This window comes from Mauremys mutica, chromosome 10 (genome assembly GCF_020497125.1).
Source record: "Mauremys mutica isolate MM-2020 ecotype Southern chromosome 10, ASM2049712v1, whole genome shotgun sequence".
Lineage (NCBI taxonomy): Eukaryota > Metazoa > Chordata > Testudines > Geoemydidae > Mauremys > Mauremys mutica.
The window spans coordinates 64,285,040-64,305,773 of record NC_059081.1 but is presented as its reverse complement, the minus strand read 5'-3'; the positions used below and the strand labels follow the sequence as shown (position 1 = coordinate 64,305,773).

At 45.5% G+C, this 20,734-nt stretch overlaps 1 protein-coding gene across 2 annotated transcripts in view; it reads left to right on the top strand.

Moving 5' to 3' along the window:
* KANSL1L (KAT8 regulatory NSL complex subunit 1 like) overlaps positions 1–20,734 on the top strand; it is a 100,491-nt gene that overhangs the window by 13,143 nt on the left and 66,614 nt on the right. The window lies entirely within an intron of this gene.

Here is a 20,734-nt window from a genome sequence, read left to right as displayed (position 1 = left end):
GTGAGAGTTGCATGTTTGTTTGTTTGTTTTATTGGTATGTACTTATGTGGCAGGGGAGGAGGTGGCGTAAACTACTACAGACGCAAAGAAGTCTTATTTATGATCAAATAAGTTTGAGAACCTCTTGTGACAGGTTCCCCCGGGATGCCTCTTGGAACCGGGGTACCACTGAGCCCCCCTGAGCCACCAGCCTGGGCTCCCTTTTATACTGTGTTGCTGTGACAAGCTGCCAAACCCTCTCCAGGCTCCAGTCTCTACTTTCACCAGCACACATACAGGTCGGGACACACCCAGCTGCAGTTACATGCAGATGCTCTGACCAGCCCCTGCATGGGAAGATTCCAGGTAGGGCACCTCCCAGTTCCTAAGGCATACCCCCCACCCCCGGAGTATAAACCTAAAATTATACCGTTTTACGCTGCACAAGGAACTGTACCGCATAAGCTCATAAAATTCACCCCCTCCCTCAATGTGGAGAGGAATATGTAACATCTTTCTGCCCCGAGTCATGATTCCCACACACTGGTTTTAGATAAAGCAAAAATAAGTTTATTAACTACAAAGGATAGATTTTAAGTGATTATGAGGGATAGCACACAGATCAAAGTAGATTACCTAGCAAATAAACAAAAAACACAAACTAAGCTTAATATACTACATAGACAGGTGAGAATCTGCTATTTATATCCAAAGTGATGATGCAAGCAGGCTGCAAATCCTTAAGGGGAAGCTGCACTTGCTTACAGCTTGGAATCCCCAGGTGTTCCATTCACGGGTGTTCCATCCCTTTAGCCTGGGTCCAGCACTTCCCTCAGTTCAGCCTGTGTTTCCAAGACTCTCCTTGGATGGGGAGTCAGTGAAGATCCACAATGATGTTACTCCCCTCCCTTACATAGCTTTTGCATATGGTGGGACCCCTTTGTTTCAAAGCTTGGTTCACATGCCAGTCAGTGGAAAAATACTGGCATCCCAAGATGGAGTCCAGGTGACCTGGTCACATGTCCCTGTAGTGTCATAGCAGCCATTACTCGGAGGCTGTCTGTAGCGTCCTCCCAAAGGCTCCCCAGGTGGGAGATAAGCTTCTCCTAAGGCCTGTGGTTCTCTCTCATGGCTCATTAACTTGAATGGGCCCTTCCCAGCCAGGCATCTAGACTGAGAGCCTTTTGCCTAGTGGCCCTTGCCAAGGAATAGCTACATGTGAAATAAATCTATAGTCAGTATTCATAACTTCAGATACAAAAAGATACATGTATACAAATAAGATAATCATATTCAGCAAATCATAACCTTTCCAATGACATCTCACATGACTTATTGTGTATACAATATATCATAACTGTCATAATCGTATCCTAATAATATCACTGTGAAGAATATGGGTGCAGTGTCACACTACTGTCCTAGATGGAGCTGTGTTGCTCTGTATTTGAGATTTCTTAGCTCTCTAGGAACTGGCTCTTACAGCTTTCCATAAGTAATGTGATTGCTGTGTATGAGAAGAACACTGGTTTCCTTATTTGTAGTTTTTATTCCTCATAATAAAGGGCCTCCATTGATCTGGAAAGATTTTCCCTATATGTTAAGGTCCTTGATAAAACTAAGTTTGTAGCTGCTGTGTAACTTAAGTCTTTTAATTCTGTAATCTACAATAGTGGGGTTGTTTTCTGCCCATTAATGCAGCTTCAACTTTGGTAGTCCTCTCCTGAGCTCATAGTGTGGTGTTGCAGCCGAGCGAGTCTGAGCTCTGGGGAAGACATAATGACAAAGAAAGCTTAGTCTGTCTCCACTGTAGTGGAATTAGCATATCTAACTTGTGAGCAATGTCCATACCAGTCAGTGGCCTCACTATGAAAATTAAAAAATTACACAAGGAAACTGATTTTTGCTTTCATCTCGTCTCTCAAGCTGATGTGAAAAGACAAAGATTAGTGGATTGTAAAGGAAGTCTCCCTAACACCAGAACAATAATCTGTCTCATCAACAGAGTGGGACTCTGGTTTCAGCTTCAGGTTCTTCATGATGATAAAAGGATCTGGCATTGTTCCTGTGATTCTGGATCTATCCATCCTCAACCTCTCTGAGTATAAAATTCATTTCAGAAGGGCAACTTCAACTCTTGCAATCCAAGAAATAGTTCCCCCAAACTACTTATGCTCCATATATTTCAAGGAAGATTGGAACATGATTATGATCTATCTATGTTCCTAAGCCTGTCAAGATGGTGAGCTCAAATGACAGTGTTTAATGGTAAGTGCTCTCCTTAAGAATCTCCAGCTAATCATCAACCACCTGATGTTATAAACAGTAATTTACTTCCTTCTCATATCCACAAAAGATTTCATCAACTGAGTTTAGAGGTATTTGGAGGACTTGGTGTTCCTTGTACACAAGGAGGAAGACGTAATCCTCAGATTGTCCACAAAAGAGATTCTAGATTCCTCTCAAAATGGTTTTCAAAAAGGTCTGGGCTTGAGTTTCTCAGCAGTGCAAGTCTTTGCTGTGTGTGCCATGTATCCTTTCTCTCCAGTTGTAGCCTGGTGCTTCATTCACATGTCTTGTGTGATGTGATTAGAAGGGTAACATTCTCGTTGCCTAGAAGTATCCTTTGCACAGAGGAAGTCTGGTGCTGGAGTGGCGTTACGAGGGAAACTAGAAGGCGGTGCAAAGCATCAAAATCCTCTCTTTAGGTGGATTAAATCTGTGACCTTCCAAGATTACAAGATACTTAACTGAGATTCTCTGAAAGGATAGCTGCTTATTCCACTAGTGGTACATCTACTTATTGATGGAGAGTCACAAAGCCTTTGCTGATGAAATTTGCTGGGCAGCTACATGAGTGTGTCTATATGCTCATTCAAGAAACACGGCAAAATTAATGTGCTTTCTTTTGTCCGATGCTTCTTTCAGACATAGGGCTAGTCTACACTGGCAATGCTAAAGTGCTGCCGTGGCAGCGCTTTAACGTGCCTTGTGTGGTCGCGGCGCAGTGCTGGGAGAGAGCCACCTTACACCCCTCACTGAGGTGGTTTTTGCTCCCAGCGCTGGAAGCCCGGCTGGGGCACTGTCTATACTGGCGCTTTACAGCGCTGAAACTTGCTGTGCTTGGGGGGGGGGTGTTTTTTCACACCCCTGAGCGAGAAAGTTGTAGCACTGTAAATTGTCAGTGTAGACAAGCCCTTACAGTCCTTCACCACCTCCCTCAGGGCTCTTACATAATTCTCCCCTCTCTCGCCCGCAGGCATGGGCTCTTTGTCATGAGGGACTTTTCTCTTTTCCCTTCCAATGGAAGAGATTCTTTATTAGGCCTGGTCTACACTAAGCGTTTAAACCGGTTTGAGGAGCGTAAAACCGATTTAACGCCACACCCGTCCACACTGAGAGGCCCTTTATATCGATATAAAGGGCTCTTTAAACCGGTTTCTGTACTCCTCCCTAACGAGAGGAGTAGCGCTAGTATCGGAATTACCATATCGGATTAGGGTTAGTGTGGCCGCAGATCGACGGTATTGGCCTCTGGGTGGTATCCCACAGTGCACCACTGACCGCTCTGGACAGCAATCTGAACTCGGATGCAGTGGCCAGGTAGACAGGAAAAGCCCCGCGAACTTTTGAATATTTCCTGTTTGCCCAGCGTGGAGCTCCGATCACCACGTGTGGCGATGCAATTAAAAATCAAAATAAAGAAAGAGCTCCAGCATGGACCATGCGGATGTGATCGCTATAAGGGCAGGCAAATCTGTTCTATCAGCGCTCCGTTACAGAAGACGAAATTCAAAATCATTTTTAAAAAATCTCCAGACAGACGCCATAGCAGGGACTCAGCACACTGCTGCGTGACAAGCGTAACGGAAAGCCAAAGAATCAAATGGACGCTCATGGACTGGAGGACTCAAGCTATCCCACAGTTCCTGCAGTCTCCGAAAAGCATTTGCATTCTTGGCTGAGCTCCAAATGCTTCTAGGGTCAAACACAGTGTCCGCGGTGGGTCAGGGCATAGCTCGGCAATTTACGCACCCCCCCACCCACCCCCAGAAGTGAAAGGGAAAACAATCCTCTCTTGACTCTTTTACATGTCACCCTATCTTTACTGAATGCTGCAGATAGACACGATGCTGCAGCACTCAACACCAACATCCTTGCTCCCCCCACGCCATGGGTGGCTGATGGTGCAATATGGCTGATATCCATCATCATCATCAGCCTATTGGCACATGGGGCAGTGCAAAAGGACTGGTAACCATGCCGACTAGCATCAGTGAGGTCAATCAAGGGCGCCTGCTCCTAATTTTTCCTGGTAGATGGTGCAGTATGGCTGGTAACCGTCCTCATCATAGTAACAGGGGGCTGAGCTCCATCAGCCCCCACCCTTCATGTGTAAAGAAAAGATTCAGTTGCCCCTGGACTAGCAGAGGGATGCTGGGATCCTCTCCTCCACACTCCTTAATGTCCTCTCTGGACTATCATAGCAGCTGGAAGCTGCCTTCCACTCATTTCTCACTAACAAGTCACTGTGTCTTATTCCTGCATTCTTTATTACTTCATCACACAAGTGGGGGGACAATGCTACGGTAGCCCAGGAAGGCTGGGGGAAGAACGGAATCAACAGGTGGGGTTGTTGCAGGAGCACCCCCTGTGAATAGCATACAGCTCATAATTTCTGTGGGATCTGACACAGAGCAGCTGTGCTCTCTGGTTCTATGATACAGTGGTTCTCTAGTACACTTGCCCATATTCTAGGCAGGACTGATTCTATTTTTAGATACCAAAAAGGAGGGATTGACTCAGGGAGTCATTCCCATTTTTTGGCTTTTGCGCCCCTGGCTGATCTCAGACAGGGGCACTTATGACAGCAGCAAATGGTGCAGTGCAAAAGGACTGGTAACTATGATCATCTTATTACCAATTTATGGTATGGTAGATAGTACAGTATGGCTGATAACCATCTCTGCTGTCATGCAAAAGCAAAAGCATGCTGCTGTGTAGCGCTGCTGAATCGCCTCTGTCAGCGGCATCTAGTACACATACGGTGACAGTCACAAAAGGCAAAACAGGCTCCATGATCGCCATGCTATGGCACCTGCCAGGGCAATCCAGGGAAAAAAGACGCGAAATGCTTGTCTGCCGTTGCTTTCCCAGAGGAAGGAGTGACTGATGACATTTACCCAGTACCACCCACGACAATGATTTTTGCCCCATCAGGCACTGGGATCTCAACCCAGAAATTCCAAGGGGCGGGGGAGGCTGCGGGAACTATGGGATAGCTACGGAATAGCTACCCACAGTGCAACGCTCCAGAAATCGACGCTAGCCTCGGACCGTGGACGCACACCACCGATTTAATGTGTTTAGTGTGGCCGCGCACACTCGATTTTATACAATCTGTTTTGCTAAACCGGTTTATGTAAATTCAGAATAATCCCATAGTGTAGACGTACCCTATGTCTCTAAGGTGCCACAAGTACTCCTATTCTCTTTACACCTTGCTACTTCCCAGCAATTCCAAGCCTGACTAAGAAGCAGATTTACTGTAATTTTGTCTTCTCTGAATTGGAATCTGCTGCTTTGTCAGGACATACCTTAGTTTATTGCATCTTGCAACTCTTCTGTAAGTCTGAATATATGGAGACAGTAATTGATCTTTCTCTTTGGGTTTTTTGATTAGAGAGAGAAGAGATGGTAAATCTGCTTTTAAAATATTCCCCACCTAATGCCTCCAGATCTAATCTGTTCTAGGTGTTTTTGTTAGCCTTGTCATGGTTTGTTGAGCAACATCAATTGAGTTCACCAGGCACACTGCTTTAGGGTCTGGGATGATGGGTACATCTTTGCCTGCTTTTGAATCTTCGAAAAGGTAGAAAAAGTCAATTTTTGCAGTTTAACAGGATCAAGGCATCATTTTGGCAAAATGCAGTAATATACCACACATCTGTGATGAGAATTGGGCTTTATTGCAAAAAGTCTGCTAGGACTGAATACTGCTCTTATTTTTATTTGTTGGCAATTTTTCTTTTATCTTAAGGGCAAAAATCAACTGTGGTTTTCAGTGTTCAGCATTTAATTCATCTTTACTATACAAGTCCAGGAAATTTCACCTTTGCATAAAAAAACATATTTCTTGAGTACTCAAATCAATATAAATTCATAACTGCTAACATGTTGATTTTTAAAATGTTTATAAATTTATAAAGTCTATTCTCTCTCTCTCTTACTGGCTGCCCTTCCCTGAGGTATAGGAGGAGAATTATCATTAGCACAGAGGAAGAGACAAGCCAGACTTCTATATGCTTGTATTCCAAATAGTAAAGTAGAATGTAGTATTCTAGAACAGAGGTCGGCAACCTTTCAGAAGTGGTGTGCCGAGTCTTCATTTATTCACTCTAATTTAAGGTTTTGCATGCCAGTAATACATTTTAATGGTTTTAGAAGGTCTCTTTCTATAAGTCTATAATATATAACTAAACTATTGTTTATGTAAAGTAAATAAGGCTTTTAAAATGTTTAAGAAGCTTCATTTAAAATTAAATTAAAATGAAGAGCCCCCTGGACTGGTTGCCAGGACCCAGGCAGTGTGAGTGCCACTGAAAATCACTCATGTGCCACCTTCACTACCCGTGCCATAGGTTGCCTACCCCTGTTCTAGAATATAGTCAACTTTAATTGGTTTGTTTTCTGTAAGACAAGCATAAAAACTCTTTAAGGTTTTACACATGTTCATTTTCACTTTTGCAGTTGACCTAATGCAATAATAACTTGTGTTTTGAGCAAGATTAATGTCTTATCATATGAAAGCAGGGTACTTGCAAGTAAAGGTACTGATTCCTAACCTATAATTATATTAATATTTTCACAGCTGCTGGAAGCAGACTGAAAGATTTTAATGTAAAGGAGAAGGTTTGACATGTTGTGGCATGCAAGGATCTCAAACCAAGAATGTCAACAAAGCCTGTTAGATACGTTTTGAATGCATAATAAATAAAAACTTGGCATTATTGTTATGAAAGTGATGAATTAATATACAATCAGTTAACATAGTGTGGCAGAACAGAAAATTTAATAATTGCACGTGTGTGCCTACATGATAACCTCACAAACCTAATTAAATGGAACATTGAAAACAGTTTTATTCCTGAAGTAAATTAATGATTTATCATTGGCTTTGTATTTTACTAAGCTTTGTAAGTTAGCTATTTTAATTATAAGCTTTTTGTATGGTGCTTCTCATAGTAATTGAGCACTTCACAAACAGTAATTAATTTATCTTTGAAACGTTCCTGTGAGGTAGGAGAGAATTATCTTGGTTTTATAGATGTTATTGGTTTCAATGGAAGCTGCACATGCTCAGGACAGTCAGGCCCTTTTTCAGGAAAGCAGTTAAGCATGTGCTTAACTTAAGTCATATGCTAAAATTAAAAATGTGTTACTTCTCTCATGAATCAGGGCCTTATTTAGGCAACTAAATATGGATTTAGGAGTCTAACTTTAGACACCCACATTTAATAAATACCTTGGTCTAGATATTTAAAATTATTTCAGTTTAAACAATTTAAAGGTGTTATTTAGGTAAGGGAAGTGTTGTTATAAATAATAAAAGCAACTACATCTATGAGAAAAGTGAATGAGTTTGCAGGGTTTTGTGGCTAATTCTCCCTTCATGCATTCCATAAAGACATAGATTTTACTTCATCTAAATGCTTTACCTAGTGTCTGAATTCCTTTTAAACCAGACCATCAGTCTCCAAATCATCTTCTGGAACCTCATTCTTCCAAGGAAGTAAGTGTGCTTCATACTCTAGGTATTTATTAAGGCTTTTAAGTTTTTATTTGGACAGAATAAAGGTATTTAGGAAGCCAGCAAAAGTGTCTATAACATTTGGGGATAAGGGTAACGGTAATGCTATTTTCACTTAGTGCCTATTTTAAAATGTATTAGATTATGTAACATGTTATGCTTTAGCTAGTCTGTCGGTATCTAGGGTGACCAGATGAGATGAAGAAAATATCGGGACACATTGTGGGGGGGTGTCCACCGGCGGAGCAAAAAAAAAAAAGCCGAGTGCTGCCGGCAAAGCAGAAAAAGAATACAGCAAAAAACAGTACTGCCAGCGGAGCAAAATATCGAGACAAATTGTGGGACAACCACCCAATTTTATCGGGACGTCTGGTCACCCTAGTCCAGGGGTCTCAAACATGCGGCCCGCGGGCCGCATGCGGCCCTCGGAGCTCTTCCCTGCGGCCCGCGGAGCTCCCCCAGTTACTTCCTGTCGCCGCCAAACTCCCCTCACCCCCGCCCCCCTCCCTGAGTTATTTTCTGTGCCTAAGCTCCCCGCGCGCTGCTCCCCAATGTTTGGGGCCGGGTCTCTCCCCTGGCCCCACCTGCCGCCCCCACGCGCCTCCCCCCAGTGTCTCCCGGCCCCCACTTGCTGCCCCCTCACCGCCCGGGAGCCTGCCCGGGAGCTCACGCTGACTCCACTCCTCCGCTATGCCGGCTTCCGGCATCACCTGCTGCCGCAGGGTCCTAGCGCCCCCCTGCACTAGGGTCAGGGCAGGCTGCCCTTCTGCCCTAGTCCTGAGACTCTCCAATGCCCCGAGCCTCTCCAATGCCTCAAACCCCTCACCCTCAGCCCCACAGCCCTCACCCCTGCACCCCCTCCTATCCCCAAACTCCGTCCCAAAGCCTGCACCCCCACCCCCTGCCGCAGCCTGGAGCCTGCACCGAGCACAGAGCCTGCACTCCAGACCCCCTCCCCCACCCAAACTCCAGCCCAGGGCCTGTACTCCAGACCCCCTCCCCCACCCAAACTCCCTCCCAGAGCCTTAGGCAGTAAATCTAAGTGCGTGTTTTGTCCTTTGAGTGAGGTGCATTACTGAGTGTATATATTTGTTAAAACTGCTTGGAAATGACTTCGTCAAAAAAAAGAACACTCATGGAAGAAAAGAGAGTTTTCCAAGACAAATGGGAGAATTTATATTTTTTAACAGAGGTAAAAGATAAAATTCAATGCCTTATTTGTCAGCAAACGATTGCTGTTCCCAAGGAGTATAACGTGCGTCGGCACTATGACACGATGCACCGTGAAAAATATGATGCATTCACCGGAAAAATCCGAGAGGAAAAAGTTCAGCAACTTAAAGCAGCATTTGCCAAGCAAAGAAATTTATTTTCAGGGATTAACAAGTCTAGCGAAGATTCAGTAAGAGCAAGTTTTGTGATAAGCGAAATGATAGCTAAATCATCGCGACCTTTTACAGAAGGCTTATTCATAAAAGAATGTCTTATGAAGGCCAGTGAAATTTTATGTCCTGATAGGAAGAAAGTTTTTGAAGGCATAAGCTTGTCTGCAAATACAGTTGCCTGCAGGATAACGGATTTAGCTGATAATGTGCAAAAACAATTGATTCAAATGGCAAAAGACTTTGAAGTATTTTCAATTGCTCTTGATGAGAGTACAGATGTATCAGATACCGCACAGTGTGCAGTGTTCATTGGAGGTGTGGACTGCAATTTGAATATAACTGAAGAATTGCTAGACTTAATGCCACTGAAGGGTACCACAACGGGACGTGACATATTTCAAGGATTGGAAGAGTGCATTGAAAAAGTTGCGCTGCCATGGAACAAACTCGTATCTTTGGCTACAGACGGTGCGCCATCAATGTGCTCTGAAAACATTGGTGTGGTTGGATTATTGAAGACCAAACTGAACAGCCTCAATATACCAGGAATTAGCTTCACCAGTATACATTGTATTTTGCACCAAGAAGCCCTGTGTAGTAAAAGTCTACAAATGAAAGAAGTTATGGATGTAGTTGTTAAAACTGTTAATTTTATACGTGCACGAGGGCTGAATCACAGACAGTTCACTTCTTTTCTAGCAAGTATGGACAGTGAATATGGGGAACTTCTGTATCACACTCAAGTTAGATGGCTGAGTCGTGGAAATGTTTTGAAGCGTTTTTTTGCACTTAAAGAGGAGATTGATTCCTTCATGAAAATGAAAAACAAGGAGGTTCCACAGCTTGCTGATTCCACTTTTATCTGCAACCTTGCTTTTCTAACAGATGTAACTGATCACCTGAATGCACTGAACTTGAAACTTCAGGGTAGAAAACAGGTGATAACACAGATGTATGACAGTATTAAGTCATTCAAAGTCAAGCTTACTTTATGGGGGAAACAGCTGACTGCTGGCAATTTGGTCCATTTCTCAACTCTGAATTCCTTAGGAAAAGTTGAACCCAAATCCTTGAAAGAATATGCAGAGATCATTTCTAACTTACACAAACAGTTTGATGTGCGGTTTAAAGATTTCAAGGCACTTGAACCACATTTTCAACTTTTTTCCACACCATTTGCTGTTGAAATTGACAATGTTGCAGAGGAAATGCAGATGGAGTTAGTGGAGCTTCAGTGTGACACGATTTTGAAGCAGAAGTATACAGATGTTGGAATTCCAGATTTCTACAGGTTTCTTTCACAAGAAAGATTTCCCATGTTATTCTCTGCCTCTGCAAGGATAATGGCAATGTTTGGAAGTACATATATATGTGAACAGTTTTTCTCTTCCATGAAGATTAACAAATTTGTGTTAAGGTCAAGGCTCACTGATGAACATTTGCAAGCAACACTGAGATTGGTTTCGTCTCAGGATATCAAACCTAATATTGATGCTCTGGTTGATGCAAAACGCTGCCAGCTAAGTGGCCAAAAATGAAATGACTGTCAAAATTAGCACTGACGTTTCACATTACAGTTAAAGAAGTTAATAAAAAAGTTAATAAATTGACTTTTAATAGCACACTATATTTTAATACTATACTACTATATTACTCTTCATTTTTTTTTCTGCCTACCTCCAGGCGCTTCCCACCGCCAAGCTGCCAAACAGCTGTTGGTGGCGCTTAGCACTTTCCAGGAGGGAGGGGGGAGGGAGCGGGGAGCCGCGCGCTTAGGGGAGGAGGTGGAGAAGAGACAGGGCAGGGGCGGGGCCTCATGGAAGGGGTGGATTGGGGGTGGGGCCAGGGGCAGCAAGGGGGCGTGTCAGTGATGCGGCCCTCGGGCCAATGCACTAGTCCTCATGCGGCCCTCGGGGTCATTTGAGTTTGAGACCCCTGCCCTAGTCGGTATCTGATGGTCTTAGAGTTTACTTTAGTAGGGCTAATGCAGCCTTCCTCTGTAATGTTTTCTGTTGTAGATATCTGTAGGGCTGCCATCTTGAGTTCTGTTCTGTCACTTGTGTCTTGACTTTGCATCTAGACCTCATGCTTATTTTTCAGGGGCAGTTCTGCAATATTTGTGTAATTGGAACTTCTCAACCAACATTCCTGGGTGTTGTAGTCTAGTTAGAATATAGGCATATGCAGAGGGCATTTCAAAAGCAGACAGAGATGTTACCAGTAAGTATGGATCTCTGAGGGTGTTGCCTCTGCATATTCCCACTACCTGCTCACCTTCCCCTCTTCCTTGTAGTTCTAGTCGGAAAGATTCTAAGGTTTAGTGGAAGGCACTGAGGTGGTTGAAGCTATAAAAGGCCATATGATGCTCAATATTGAACTTTTGGCACTAAAGATCTAGAGAGAGAGATGAATTTTGCATTTCTTTCTAAAAGTGACGATTAATGCTTAATTATATTTCCACGGGTTGTTAATTCCAGAGGAATTAATGTTCAATCTGACCCCATGAATTGGCCTTTTACCATGCAGTGCTCTACTGTTATCAGAACTGTCTAAACAGAATCCTGGGTTAGAGATGGAAAGGACGTACTGGGTCACCTAACCAGTTACCCTAACAGTTCTGGAGTGATCTAGATCGTGGATTTCTGCCCAACTGGATGCCTTTTTTGTATTGAGCTCTAACTCAGATTACCAAGCATTCAAGACATCTCTAGCCAGGTGATTATGAGCATTCAGGAATTCCATAGATGCAAATACTGTCTTATCCCATACTGTAGATAGTATTTGCTGTTGCAGTTTGTTAGGTTGGAACATGCAACACCTCAGATGAGGAGTCATGTGAGGCTGCTGTGCCATTCTCCTATTTCTCTAGGTGAATAAAACTTTTGGTTGCCAGGTTCTCAGGCCAGTCATGCCTGTCTAGAGATCTTCTATTTTTCTTCAGTTTTCACTCTCAGATCTCTTCTGTAGCTTAGTTTGCTTTATTTGGGGGATTGCAGTTTACTCCTGTAACTTCTGAACTGTTATGTGGAGGTACAGAAATAGAAATCATATTTGATTGTTCTTTTTCCCTCTGTATATCAATATGCCATCAGTTCCCTGAAAAGGAATTTGTATATCAGTTGGCATTTACCCTCCTTAGAACTTGTGGCTAAATTTAAACTTTCAGTTGGTTGAAGTTATTCAAGTTAGAAAAGAAGTTGCGGCGCGCGCGCGCGCGCGTGTGTGTGTGTGTTTGAATGCATTATTGGATGGATGCAGTTCTGAAAGTACTCACTAGTAACAATACATCTGGGATGGAGGAATCAGGAATAGGTGCCAGAAATTGTTGTAATAAGCAGTTACTGATGTCTGCAGATGATATGGAGAATGGTAACTCATCTGTTATGAAGCAATGTACCATTATGCAGAAAAATCATCAGGTTAAAAAAGAAATCTATTAAATTCCAGAAAAGATAATATTGCTGGAGGCGCCAGAAGAATGAAGTGATTACAGATTTTTGTAGAAATAACAGTATATTTCTGAGTTCCATTGAGGTTTGATTGAATTGATATTCAGTGCATCGCTTTGTTTGGTAGTAGTAATCATAAAACAACAGCATGTTATCCTGTTTTCTCTGTAGTCATTCTTCTGTGATGATCTGGGCAAAGACCTATATTGAGCTGTCAAAGTAAACGGTGTTTTGTTATGTGGTGGTGATTGCATATGATATCAGAGAGTGCTATTTGTTACAGTTTTTCACATTTTTAAACAAATTTTGATTGCTTGGAATGTATGCAATACATTGAGCACATAAAACAGCAGTCTTTTTTCCAATTATGCGGTTATAGATTTAACAGTTAACTGGTCCAGGGGAATTAATGCTTCAGCAGTGACCAATGGAAGTTCATTTTGAAAACAAACATTAGGTAGGCGTGCTAGAAGACATAGTCCTTGAGAAAGCATTTACAGGTCATTTAATAAATTGGACATGTTTGTTCAGCCGTGGCATGTGTTAGTTTTTGTTAGCAGTGAGCATTTTTATTTCATACCAAAAACCAGCTGCTAATTTCATTTAAAATACATTAATTATGCAACATAACTATGTTTTAGTGTACACTTTAATTTATGCTGTCTTCAGTTATCTTCATAAGTAATGTCTGATTTATTAAATATCAATTTTTGGAGGGAAATGAGATTTCACTGAGGTACTGTTGAAATATAGCAGGAATCCTGCTTTTACCACATAATGACCTGCAATGCAATGTTTATATTCAAGCTGATAATTTTTTGAGCTTAGCTATGTGTTGGGATCATAATGAACCTGGCTGTAACGCTGGCGTAAAATGCTGCAGGGGACATTGGGGCCAGTTCAGACAGTTCTGTCAAACATGCCGTTTCAGTCATGGGGGCCTGCCAGTGCTAGTTTGGTGTTTACTGTTTGTGCTGCGGTGCTAGGTGGTATGAGCTACTGTAATCTGTGTAGCTAATTAGTCAAGGCCCCTAGGGAATCAGGATACTTGTCACTTTCAAGAGTTGCTGTCTCTCATGATTTTATCAGTACTTGTGATATTTGACTTATTTTTAAGGGTTCTCAAGAATTTCAGGTTTTGTTTTTTTTAACATCTTCAAATTTGCAAAGATGTGCTCTCATCCAAAATGGCCATGTTCCTTTATTTTCAATGAGTCTGAAGCCTAGCTGTTGCCTGGAAAGATGATGATGACCCTGTGGTCAGTATGCGAGGACCAAATAGGGGATAGGAGAACATGGAGTTGCCAGAAATGAGAGTATGGAGGCAGTAGAGCAGAGGTCTCAAACTCAAATGACCATGAGGGCCACATGAGGACTAGTGCATTGAACCGAGGGCCGCATCACTGACACCCCCCATCGTTGCCTCTCGCCCAGCCCCCACTCCACCCCTTCCATTAGGCCATGCCCCTGCCCCACCTCTTTCCACCCCTTCCCTGCCCCAATGCAACCCCTTCCCTGAAGTCCCCACCCCAATGCTGCCCCCGGGGGTGTGCAGGATGTGGCAGGGGGCTCAAGGCAGGGCATTGGTGGGTGGGGTGCAAGAGAGTGAGGGGTGCGGCAGGTGGCTCAGGGCAGGGAGTGCAGGAGGGGTGCAGGATGCGGCAGGGGGCTTGGCAGGGAGTTGGGGTGCAGGAGGGGTGCGGGATGCGGCAGGGGGCTTGGCAGGGAGTTGGGGTGCAGGGGGGTGTGGGGTGTGGCAGGGGGCTCAGGGCAGGGAGTTGGGGTGCAGGAGGGGTTCAGGGTGCGAGCTCCAGCCTGGCGCCACTTACCTAGAGCGGCTCCGGGGTGGCAGCGGCGTGCACCGGGGCCAGGGCAGGCTCCCTGCCTGCCTGCCTTGGTCCCCGGCCCTGCGCTGCTCCGTTCCAGGAAGCAGCTGGAGCCATGTCCCTGCAGCCCCTGGGGGAGGGGCTCAGGGTTCTGTGTGTGCGCTGCTCTTGCCGCTCCTCTAGGTACCTCCCACGAAGCTCCCATTGGCTGCGGTTCCCTGTTCCCGGCCAATGGGAGCTGTGGGGAGCAGTGCCTGGAAGGAGGCAATGCAGGAGCCCTCTGCCCGAAGGGGCGTGCTGCCAGCGGCTTCAGACAGCGGTGCGGGGCTCACAGCGCCACAGGGGGCAATCCCGCAGGTAGGCAGAGGGGCGGGGGTGGGTGCGGGGAGCTTGTCGGGCCACATGCAAGAGCCCCGTGGGCCACATATTTGAGACCCCTGCAGTAGGGGAAACATTATGAAACTGAAGTACCAGAGGGTGCCATTTAAAGGAATGTGAGGAGCAGGGGGGCAGACTGAAGCGGGGTGCAAGGGAATGTGAAATGGCAGAAAGAGAAAAAGTATGAGGGGTAGGAGACTGAAAGAAAAGGAAGAAATAAGAGTCAAGTGCACATAGAGATGTGGTGGGGGACCATGGAGGGATGCTCGAGGAAGTTGCCATTCTGTCCCTCTCGATCCACCTCCCTAATTAAAGGCTAGGAAGAGGGGGGATAGCGCAGGACAGAATGGAAGCTACCCACATCGTAGAGTGGAGGAGAGGGTAAGCTGAGTCACCTTTGAGTACTGAACAAGTAGGCTACATTTTTGTATATGTATTTAAGGTTTAATTTTTTAATCTGAGGTGATCTCATACAAACTGGGAGTGGATGATACTACCCTAAAGGTGAAAAAATTAGGCAGGCAAAAAATTGTGATATTTAAGCCAATTTTATGATTTTTGAAGTCTGATCTATGATTTTGTACCGTTGAGATTGCTCTTACTGCTTTCTCGTAACACTGATGTGGGCACATTAAAGCTTGTGCCTCCTTCTGTTTTATAGGAAACTTCCATTCATTGTCCATTAACTCTCTCCCCACAAATGCATGTACCGGTCTGGGCACGCTGTTTATCCTCACCAGTACCTTCATCCCTGATGAGGCTCTGTTCTCCACAGTTTTCAGGGCATAGGTGTTTGGGGCAGGTGGATGTAGATCATCACATACTGCCCCTTGAAGATGCATGGCCCAGTCTAATGACTGCTCAGCTGTCTCCAAATTTGGACCAGCCCTGCAAAACCTGATCCTGTGTTCCTTCTGTACCCTAAGTTCTCTTTGATTTGCTTGTCCGTTACTATTACTTTCCTACTTAAGACCTGTTTTTCAAACTATATTTGCAGAAGCAGGAAACCTCTCACAGTAAAATATATGTGCATAGCATAAGGCTGCTTTTTACTTCAGTTAGCAGTTCCCATCTCCATACAGTTTAGTTACCTATTTGGTTTCGTGGCACTGCTGAATTATAGATAATGCTGAAACATAATTCCCAGCTGACTGATGAATGGTAGCATTTGTAAAAGAATTTTTTTTTAAAGATTCTTGCTGACTTCAACTCAATATTTTAAAATATAATTGCAAATACTTTCCACACTCTCATTCAGTTTTTTGTTTTCTTTGTTTTTTCCCTTTGTGGTGGCTGGGATGCAGAGGGTTTGGGGATGGGGAGGAAGGATAGCCTTACTGTTCATGCATTTTGTCCTGTCAGCAGCTTTTGGACTAAGGTCTGTCCTTCCAGTCAAGGAAGGCTGGGTGTGACTTGTAGTAGTAGTAATAAATTTATTTTGGTTTCATTTAGTGCCAATCTAGGCTCAGGCTGCCTCCACTGTCCTCAGGAATGAATTTCTTCTTGGACTTGTAATGCACTGCCCCTACACCATCAGCCTCAAGTTCCTTCTAATTATAGGTTTGATTATACTCTGACTTATTTGCATTTGTCTGAGCTTTTTTGTGGTTTGGTTTTTCTTCTGTATTTATTTGTTGTTTTCTTCCATGCAAGTCACCTAGGATTGACCTGCTGCAATTTAACCAACACAGTAGGAATTCAAACCAGTATTTCAGATGAAAAACAGCTTCTTTGAAATAGTCCCATCATGTCATGTGGGAAAAAATTAAATTTATTTATTTAAATTATTTAAATAAAATGTAGCCATTAAACAAAATCAGTGTTACTCTAAGTTACAGTTCTCATACTCTAGGGTAAAAGCAGCGATTCTGCCCTAAGTGGTGCGTTGGGATAGATGAGAAGACAGAAAATATCATATTGCCGCTATATAAATCCATGGTATGCGCACATCTTGAATACTGTGTGCAGATGTGGTTGCCCCATCTCAAAAAAGATATATTGGAAGTGGGAAAGGTTCAGAAAAGGGCAACAAAAATTATTAGGGGTATGGAACGGCTGCCATATGAGGAGAGACTAATAAGACTGGGACTTTTCAACTTGGAAAAGAGACGACTAAGGGGGGATATGACAGAGTTCTATAAAATCATGACTGGTGTGGAGAAAGTAAATAAGGAAGTGTTATTTACTCCTTCTCATAACACAAGAACTAGGCTCCACCAAATGAAATTAATAGGCCGCAGGTTTAAAACAAACAAAAGGAAATATTTTTTCACACAATGCACAGTCAACCTGTTGAACGCCTTGCCAGAGGATGTTGTGAAGGCCAAGACTATAAGAGGGTTCAAAAAAGAATTAGATACATTCATGGAGGATAGGTCCATCAATGGCTATTAGCCAGGATGAGCAGGGATGATGTCCCTAGCCTCTGTTTGCCAGAAGCTGGGATGGATCACTTGATGATTACCTGTTCTGTTCATTCCTTCTGGGGCACCTGGCATTGGCTACTGTTGGAAGACAGGTTGATGGGCTAGATCAGGGGTCTCAAACTCAAATGACCCCGAGGGCTGCATGAGGACTAGTGCATTGGCCCGAGGGCCGCATCACTGACACGCCCCCTTGCTGCCCCTGGCCCCACCCCCAATCCACCCCTTCCATGAGGCCCCGCCCCTGCCCTGTCTCTTCTCCACCTCCTCCCCTAAGCGCGCGCAGTTTTAATAAATATATACACTCAGTAATGCACCTCACTCAAAGGACAAAACACGCACTTAGATTTACTGCCTAAGGCTCTGGGAGGGAGTTTGGGTGGGGGAGGGGGTCTGGATGCAGGCTCTGTGCTCGATGCAGGCTCCAGGCTGCGGCAGGGGGTGGGGGGTGCAGGCTTTGGGACGGAGTTTGGGGATAGGAGGGAGTGCAGGGGTGAGGGCTGTGGGGCTGAGAGTGAGGGGTACATGATGCAGGAGGGGGCTCAGGGCTAGGGAAGAGGGTTGGGCTGTGGGGTGAGGGCTGTGGATGAGGGGTTCATGATGCGAGGGGGCTCAGGGCTAGGGAAGAGGGTTGGGCTGTGGGGTGAGGGCTGTGGATGAGGGGTTCATGATGTGGGGGCGCTCAGGGCTGGGGCAGAGGATTAGGGTGCGGGGGGATGAGGGGTTCGTGATGTGGGGACGCTCAGGGCTGGGGCAGAGGATTAGGGTGCGGGGGATGAGGGCTCTGGCTGGGGCTGAGGATTAGGGTGCAGGGGGATGAGGGGTTCATGATGTGGGGGTGCTCAGGGCTGGGGCTGAGGATTAGGGTGCGGGGGGAATGAGGGTTGGGGCTGAGGGTTTGGGGTTGGAGAGGCTCAGGGTAAGGGCAGCCTGCCTTGCCAGTACTGGCGGAGGGCAGGCACTAGGACCCTGCGGCAGCAGACAGCAAATCTGCTGGGAGCCCTCCGGGCAGCAGGCAGGGGAGAGGCGCGCTGCGTTCTGTCAGGCAGGGATGCAACACAACGCGGCGGAGGGGGGGGAACACGCGGAGGGGGGGTGGCAGGCGGGGGCTGGGACCTGCTCCAGGCAGGGTCGCGGCGGCGGGGGGAGACCTGCGGTGGCCGGGGCCGATCCAGGCAGGACCAGCGGGGGGGGGGGGGGGGGGGCGGGAAGAGACCCAGCTCCAACTATTGCTGGAGCAGGGCGCCCAGCCCTGAATATTGCTGGGGCCCGGGCCCCACACAAGTATATAACCTGCCGCCCATGCCCCGGCGGGTCTCGCTTGCCGTCCCCCCCCCCCCCGGCCCGGGCCCGGCCCCGGCAGGTCTCGCTTCCCTCCCCCCCCCCCCCCCGGCGGGTCCCGCGTCCCTCCCCCACCCCCCGGCCCGGCCCGGCCCGGCCCGGCCCGGCGGGTCCCGCTTTCCCCCCCCCTTGCCCGAGCGCGTCTCCGGCGAGGCCTGAGCTCCGTCCCGCTCAGAGCCGCGTGGTGAGGGGGCGGGGCTGTGAGCTCCACGCCGAGCGCAGCGCTCAGCCCAGAGCTCCCAGCCCCGCCCCCTCCCCACGCGGCTCGGATCGGGGCGGGGCTCAGGTGCTCGGACGGAGACTCGGCGCTCTATGCGCCGAGGCTCCAGGAGAGGGGCGGAGGCGGGAGCCTCCGCTTTTCTCTTGGGGGCCCCTGCGGAGCTCCCCTGGGGAGCTCCGCGGGCCGCAGGGAAGAGCTCCGCGGGCCGCATGCGGCCCGCGGGCCGCATGTTTGAGACCCCTGAGCTAGAGCATGGGGCTTCCACTCTGTAAACCAGGAGATTATAGTAGATGTTATAGTAGCAGGTTCGTACCCCTTCATGGAGCTTTGTTCTGTGGATCTGTATAGTTATTGGTCCCACTGGCCCTGCCTTGGGAGAGCTTCTCCCCGCTCATGCACATGTATAGTCACAGGGCAGAGTTCAGAGGTATGCATAGGAGTGCAGAGTCCCTCTGCATGGTCTTATTACAGCCTCCCTTCCCTGTAGTTTCACTGTAAGTATGATCCTCTAGTTGCCACTTTATTGGGATGACTTAATTTATTAGCTGTGTACTATACAGAATGATCTAGTACTCTATCCTCACTATTATTTTATCCCATTCCCCTTTGTCCTTTACACAAAAGGAATACGTGGATAAATTGTGTGTGTTCTACTCGTATCCATCATAAGTAGGCTTCACAGAATTCAATTTATATTTTTTTTTATCATTTCAGTGGATATCAGTGTTTATTTTTAAGCATTGTTTCTATTTTTATCAATTTCAGTTTTCACAGTTGGGCAAAATTATGTGTCTTAAGCGGTTTTTTTCCCCTCTTAAATTTTCACCGTTGTGGCAGTCCTGATACCCAGTGGCCTACTCTAATCACTGGAAACACTTCCTTACAGGGTGACCTAAGGGCATATATATTATAGTCTAATTTAACAGTGTTATGAAAATTTTAAATGAATACAGTGTATGCTTACAGTTAGAATAGTTTAAGGCCAAAGTCTGCTCTCAGATGTGGGCATGCACCTCATATTGACTTTAGAGGGAATGATAAATACATACTTGATAGCAGAAGTGGCTGTGAATACAGTTATTCCAAGATCTGATACTGCAAATAATAACAATAACATGCTTTTTTTTGCATGTGAAGGATAAGGGTACAAATACTCCAATACTGATAATGACCTGTTTCCATCAAATAATGTATTTCATAGTTTAACAAGCTCTTTCTTTATTCATTGTGATTTGGTATCTGAGCATGGATATCTTTACTGGCACGCTGACTTCATACCATATAAGTGACATAAGACTAACTTTGGCTCATGCTTCCTCTTTCCAGCTATGTAGGCACTTTCTCTTGTGTTTAGTGTTGTTGATCTTGGTGAAGAGGGTTTTTTTCAAGTTCTGTAACCTAAACAGGATTTGAATCAGACAGTGTCTCACCTTGATAGTACAAACAGGTTACAGATCTTCAGCACACAGGCTGGAATTCTCCTCCAGCCCGGATCACTTCCCCAGTTCAAAGTCTTTGTCCTCCAGACATGTTTCCAGGTTTGAGTTTGTGGGGGAGTGAGGCCAAGTGGTGATGTTTCTTCCTCTCTTTTATAGTTTCTTCCAGCTTCCTGGAAAGAACCTTTGCTGGGTCAAGCAGCCTCCATTGTCTATGTGCTATCACTGAGAAGTCTCCATATACAGTTCCTGGGATAGTCCTGGGGAGTGTGGATTCCCTTTAGTGGACTATCAGGATATCTTGCTCCTCCATTGTTATATCTAAAAGGCTGGTTGTGGGTGTTCCCAACCTTTCAACATATTTCATTCTCTCTCTCTCTCTCACACACACACAGCAAAACATCATAACTTCACATACAATGATAGCATAGCACATACAATCCAATAGGATATTAATGTTCAGCAGATGTAAAATGATACATCACAA